At 32.9% G+C, this 6,654-nt stretch overlaps 1 long non-coding RNA gene across 1 annotated transcript; it reads right to left on the reverse strand.

Moving 5' to 3' along the window:
- Positions 1–846: 846 nt before the first annotated feature.
- LOC132042355 (uncharacterized) lies at positions 847–5,683 on the reverse strand. The gene is made up of 2 exons (XR_009411443.1): positions 5,257–5,683; positions 847–1,247 (listed from the first exon to the last, which is right to left on the reverse strand). It is a non-coding gene; the product is annotated as an uncharacterized LOC132042355 (long non-coding RNA).
- Between the last annotated feature and the right edge of the window lie 971 nt (positions 5,684–6,654).

Here is a 6,654-nt window from a genome sequence, read left to right on the forward strand (position 1 = left end):
TTTCGGGTTTTCGATTTTCTTAGGTTTTTCGGGTTTTTTTTCGGAATAGTCTTGATACAAAACATTAAATTTTACTTCAAATATTTCTTTAGTCCTAGTAAGATATAATTATATAATTAAGGTGTTTCTTAAGAAAATAACACAAAATGTGAGAAGAGTAATGACATTGTATTAAAATATTCAATAAAAGCTAATATAATCGGTTAAAATAAATATTGCTAATTAACAAGCCATAAAAGAAAATGACCATAATCTAAAAATACTAAGTCATGCTAAAAGAAGTATTAATTACATGACAAAGAAAATAAAACTTAAGTTATGTATTTTTACTCTCTAAATCAATTATGCAAAACTAAAGAATATATATCCAACATTATTGTCATTTCTAGTGGTAGATTGAATTTCTTTTGTTAGGATTAGCGTTGAGTTGGTTTTGGTTTGGACTTTATTTGAGTTACTAACGTCTATAGGATATAAAACTTATTGACATTCAAAATTCTAAGTTCAAGCTTGAATAATATGATAATAGATTAAAAAATTACGAAAAAATTTCAGAAATATTTATAAATTACTTTACAAATAAATATTTTTATGTATAAAATATTTTAAAAATTGAATACATGTAATGTCGGGTTGGTTTGGTTCTCGTTTGACTTTTTTTTAGTTAAAACCAAACCAAACCAATTATGGTCGGTTTTTTTTTCCAACACCAAACCAAGTCAAACCAAACCACTAGTCGGGTTTTTTTCGGTTTGACTCGGTGCGGTTTGTCGGTTTACTTTGTACACCCCTAGCTATGATAAATGTGTTAATTTTTCACGTTTAGCATCCAGTTTATGGTCCATAAAATCAATTGAATTGCAGCTAAAAGCTACGAGATTCAACAACAATTGTTTAGCCACCGATAATGGCTACAATGTTCTTCCAAATAATAATCCAGTGGTAGAGCCTTTTGGTGGCAACTAAGGTAAATGCTAAAAAAACATATCACTATTAATTCATAAAAAACATAATACATCTCTTTAGAACTGACGAAAAAAGAAAGGACCAATCCAGAATATTAATGTAACAACTTAAAAACTTAAATTGTAACTAATGTCATTATATAACCAATCCTATAATAAAAAATAAATTTAAAAAACAAAAAAAAAGAAAGACACAAATAATAGTTTTCAAATAATTTCTGCAAATCTTCGTCATATTGAAATCTTCCAAAGGTTAAATCTTCAAACATTAGATTGTAAGACCTGAAATAGTAATAAAATTGTGTCAATACTACGTAATTAAATATATGTCCCAAAAAGATGAACAATCTGAAATACTACGTAAATTAAAGGACAAACATAATAAATAGAACACCCATCTGTAATGGCCTTCAATTAAATCTGACAAACTAAGTCAGGGAAAGGTGACTATTTTAATGTCTATGATAATAACAACAACAACAACAATGGCTACAATGTTCTTCCGAAAGAAGTTAAGAGAATCGGATAACAAAGTGGTAGAGCCAATTAACGGATAACGGGCCTTCTACCTTAATAATCTAAGGTAAATGCTAAAAACATATCACTATTAATTCATAAAAAACATAATCATCTCTTTAGAACTGACGAAATCTTGAAAGGACCAATCCAGAATATTAAGTCGAACAGACAACAACTTAAAAACTTAAAATTGTAACTAATGTCATTATATAACCAATCCTATATAAAAAATAAATTTAAAAAACAAAAAAAAGAAAGACACAAATAATAGTTTTCAAATAATTTCTGCAAATCTTCGTCATATTGAAATCTTCCAAAGGCCATCTTATATAAATCTTCAAACATTAGATTGTAAGACCTGGAAATAGTCCACAAAATAAAATTGTGTCAATACTACGTAATTAAATATATGTCCCAAAAAGATGAACAATCTGAAATACTACGTAAATTAAAGGACAAACATAATAAATAGAACACCCATCTGTAATGGCCTTCAATTAAATCTGACAATTAAAAGAATCTTAACTAGCTAGGGTTAACGTTCCGATGTTCCAAAACCTAGACGCTCCGTCTACCTCCTTAGAGAAGAAAAGAAGAATGTAACTACAACAAAGAAAGAAAAGTTCAACGTTCGGAAGTCTTTCATTCCTTTCTTGCCCTCCTGTTCCTTTGTCGATTCCGCATTCACCTGTTCAACTGTAGAGATTATTCTCACGATGACACGAAACGGGGAGCGAGAGAAGAGGGGGAACAAAAAAGTAGTATGAAATAGACAAGTCAGGGAAAGGTGACTATTTTAATGTCTGGCGAGTGGGAGGAGGATGATGGAGAGAGGAGAGAGAAAGCGAGAGAGAGAGAGAATAATACTATGATAATATATACATGAAATTATAGGTAAGTTCAAGCTGAATACTTGAGGATGAACATAAAATAATGAGGAGGAATGACCAACTTGAACTACTAAAAAGTCCAAAAATTTTAAAAATATAGTTCTCAAGATTATTAAGGATGTCCCCAAGAGTTATTTTATGCTGAAGTTACGAACCTAGTTTCATATATCAGAAATTGAAAAGTCAAGCCGGGACGAATCTCATCTTGAAATGATGCAACCAAAACCATTACCATGATCCACGAAATGGAAGCGTTTACAAATTATCAGTGATTGTAAGTGAAAGATTAATTAACCAGATTAATTAACCAGAGATACAAAGTCGACAGTATCTCATCAAATGACCCGTCCAGGAGTAGATTTTCAGTGGCATTAAGCATAGAACAAGTCTATTGAGTTACTTATAATATTGATGATCATATTTGAAAATTTTAAGGTATTTGCCTGCATTTAAACCATTGAGAAAATCTTCTTACATGTTTCAGAGGTTGCAAGGAAAATAAATAAGCAAAAAGTGCGGCATCACTAAAGTCATGTATATATCATGTGAGAAACCTCTTGTCTCTTTAACATTTCTCATGAATAGGAATTTATGATTCTTCAAATTCAGGACATATATTTTTGTTGAAACTGGTACTATTGTATTCCTCAGCATTAAGGGTATGTTGGTCACCTCCAAAAATTAGAATAAACAGAAAGTAAAGCAAAAACATATTTACAGAGCTCATAAAATTTCTACAAGGCCATCTACTTGTTCTTCTTCCTCGATACTAACCTCTTCAGACCAAATTCAGGACATAGTTAACATAGTTATACTGCCAAATCGGTTTCCTATTTGAATCATAGGTCAATTCCCTGTCAATTTTAATTTAGATCTTTTGAAGTTAAGCAAGTTGAATACGAAATCAAAATCCAAGTACCCTACTTAAGTCACCTTGAACTTCCTACTAAGCAAGAATCCATCACTAAAACCACGAGTCCTAAAGTATCTCTTCTAAAACATCATAGATAACTATTTAGATGGTCCATCATTAAAATCACGAATCCTAAAATAGCTCTTCTAAAACATCATAGATAGTTGTCTAGACAGTCCCTCGACGTATAATTATATACATTACTGGAAGTAAGAACAAATAATCCTTATGTGCTAGGACACAAGTACCAGAATAAAAAGGGTGATCACGATCGGAGCCTAAAACCAAGGCCTCCAACGCCTTTTATATATGACCAGTGCACCATATCTCAAACTACTACTCAGAATGCTAAAACCCAATTAATATAGGACAAGATCTATGAACTCATGCTCATAATTATTTAGACTTAACCAAGGACTATATTCCATAACCTAACTGGTGTGGATAACTTCACAGAAGAATTTAAAGCATAAGTAAAGGAGAGTTAAATCCTTAACTGATTTTAAGATGCTCGCTAAATGAAGTCAAACCCAGTGAACTTGATCAATTCTTAAATGAAAAAATACCCCAGGAACATCTATGTGCTTTTAAACACTTTCCTCGACTAAATCAGTGATGCTTAACTTCTCTTTAAATCAAAACAATATCATCTTAACTGATCTAACTAAGGATAGATGTTAGAGGATAATCTAGTAGTGGGCTAGTCTTTAACAAGCTTCTTGTGTTGCATTTCCTTTAGTTCTCCATCTCAATGTGAAGATACCAGCAAACTTAGAATGAAAAACTAGGTGTAACTGGATTTAACAAAGAAAATCCTTGTACTAGCACAACTACACCTCAAAGGAATCCATGCCACCAGCTAGTCCCTCCAATCTGATTAGCCTAGTCTTCCCCCTATCAAAATGTTCTGAAATGAATATTTCAAGAGCTATTTCCTTCTACATTAAGTGTTGGTAGCATCAGAATTAGCAGCAAAATAAAAAAAGATATCATTTATATTTTATCCTTAATGATTTTTTCCTTTGGCTAAGGATAATATAAACTCTCACACTGATCACACACACACTTAATTGATTTTCTCTCAAACACACTCCTAAATCACATTCTTTTTTTTTTTTCATTGAGAATATAGAAATTCATCAAAAAGTACAACACAAAGAAATATCAAAAAACTCTCTGCACCTTCATAGATCCAATCAATTTCCTATCTACCTTCTCTTTTTCTCCAGTTTTAACTTTCACAGTTTCCCAAAGGTTCACTCTATCTATGTTTGTGCTACAGATCTTACTACTCCTTGGTTCTCATTGCAAATCTATTCCTAAATAATACTAGACTGATGATAAATTTGCTGATATAATTTTTCATTACACATTTTCATTCAACATTTATTTCTCTGTTTGTGATAATACTTTTATTTTTCAATAAAAGACTTTAATGATGATAAGATCATAACTTAACAGCCTCATTTAGCTCATAAAGGATAACATGAAACCTATCCATGCTAAACCTATATAGAACGAAGAACGACATTTTCTTTAAGTTTGATGGTAGCATTAGCAGAACATATACAATACTCCAACTTGTGTGAAAATTTAAAATTACATGTTAGAAAACGTATAATTGAAAAATACATACTCATATACGATATTATTCCAAATTACATTAATTTACGTGCTTAAGTGCAGATATAATGCTGAAATGTAGAAACACGTGTTGTAAAACACCATACCCATTAATCCTTATAAATGACAATATTTATATGTGACATTTTATCAAACACCAAATATGCTTCTAAAATTTATCCTCCTAACAATTGCAAGTAATACAGTAGAAATAATGAGCCAGAATCATTTGTGATGACAGGCAATATAGCGATACACAAATAGTGTTCAAGTTTCACTTTCACCAAAATGCTGAGACAAATATGGAGAATAAATCGTTAGAAAGCTAAGGGAAAAAAAAACACACCTTAGGCCTAAACTTGGTTTGCTATCAATTTTAGCTTTTTCCAACGTAACCGTATCAAATGTACCGTATTCTCCCCTTCATTACCTAAGGGTCCATAAGCGAAGAAGACGATGGAGAATCAACCGACGGTGACGCTTGGAAGCAGCGTTCAAAACCAGAAAAACATTGACATGGCCTTGATAATGTTTTTTTTTGTGAACTTTTCTGGAAAAAAATCGATGATGTAGTTGGGCGGCATATTTAGGCGTCAATGGGGCTTTAACGAGGGTTTTGAGTATTCATAGGAATTTACCAAAGAGAAGGAAATGAAATATATTTTATATTTGTAGTAAAAACTAAAGGCTAACTCTTATAGTGGCTGTATCTTTTAATTGCCGGGCGAAATATATTTTTTCCTGGCTAATATGTATTTGCCGCTAATGCTTGGTTTAAAGAATTAATTACTGGCTATTACCTTATTTCCACTAAAAAAATGCCACCAAAGGCCTTTTTTGTAGTAGTGTTTGCAGGTACTTCTCCATGGATTCCGATTCATGTGGTGGCGATTATGATTGTTATGACGATGATGGTTGTAGTTATGAAAGGGAGGACTATGGGAGCTATCAAGAATGTGACGAAGGGGAATATGAGAGCTATATGGGAAATGGTGATCATGAGGAAGTTCGGGGAGAAAATTACCATTTTGAAGGAGAATATAAAGAGAGTGGTACTCATGTGTCTCTTGAGGAAGATGGGGATGAAGACGACCCTTGTTATGATTCGTATGGTGAAGATAATGAAGCTGAAAATTCTTGTGCTATACACCATAAAGATGAAGACGACTCGAGGTATGACTCTCTTTCACACGTATCTTATGGGTCTTATGGGGAAAATCCTTATACAAATAGGAGTCGTGAAGGGTATGTCTATGGAGGTAGTGGAAGTGCTAATGTTGATTATGGAAGGACTTCTAGTGGGTATGCATATGCTTCTTCGTAGTACTTCCTATCCGAAGCAAAGAGGCATGAGTGGGAATGTGAGTACTAGTTGGAGCCGTCCTATGCAAAAGAAGGTGGTTCCAAAGAGGCGATTCATGGAGACCAGGGTAAACCTTTGTGGTAAAGAGGGAATTCTTGTGTTTGATGATGATTGTTACACCAACTTCATCACCCCTTGTGTGAGTGAAGAGTTAAGGTTACCTTGTGTGATTAGGCAAAATCCTTATTATGATGAGAGCAGATATTGGGTTGATAGGAGGGTGATGGTATCCATTTCACTTGGCGAGTACCAAGAGGAGGTTTAGTGTGATGTGCTTCCAATGGATAATTGTCACGTATGTCTAGGAGTCCCTTGGTTCCAAAAGCATGGAATCCCACATGAACAAGATTGGCATCGATATGTAGTGGACAAGAAAGGCAA

Source organism: Lycium ferocissimum, unplaced genomic scaffold (genome assembly GCF_029784015.1).
Source record: "Lycium ferocissimum isolate CSIRO_LF1 unplaced genomic scaffold, AGI_CSIRO_Lferr_CH_V1 ctg14759, whole genome shotgun sequence".
In the NCBI taxonomy this organism is placed as follows: Eukaryota; Viridiplantae; Streptophyta; class Magnoliopsida; order Solanales; family Solanaceae; genus Lycium; species Lycium ferocissimum.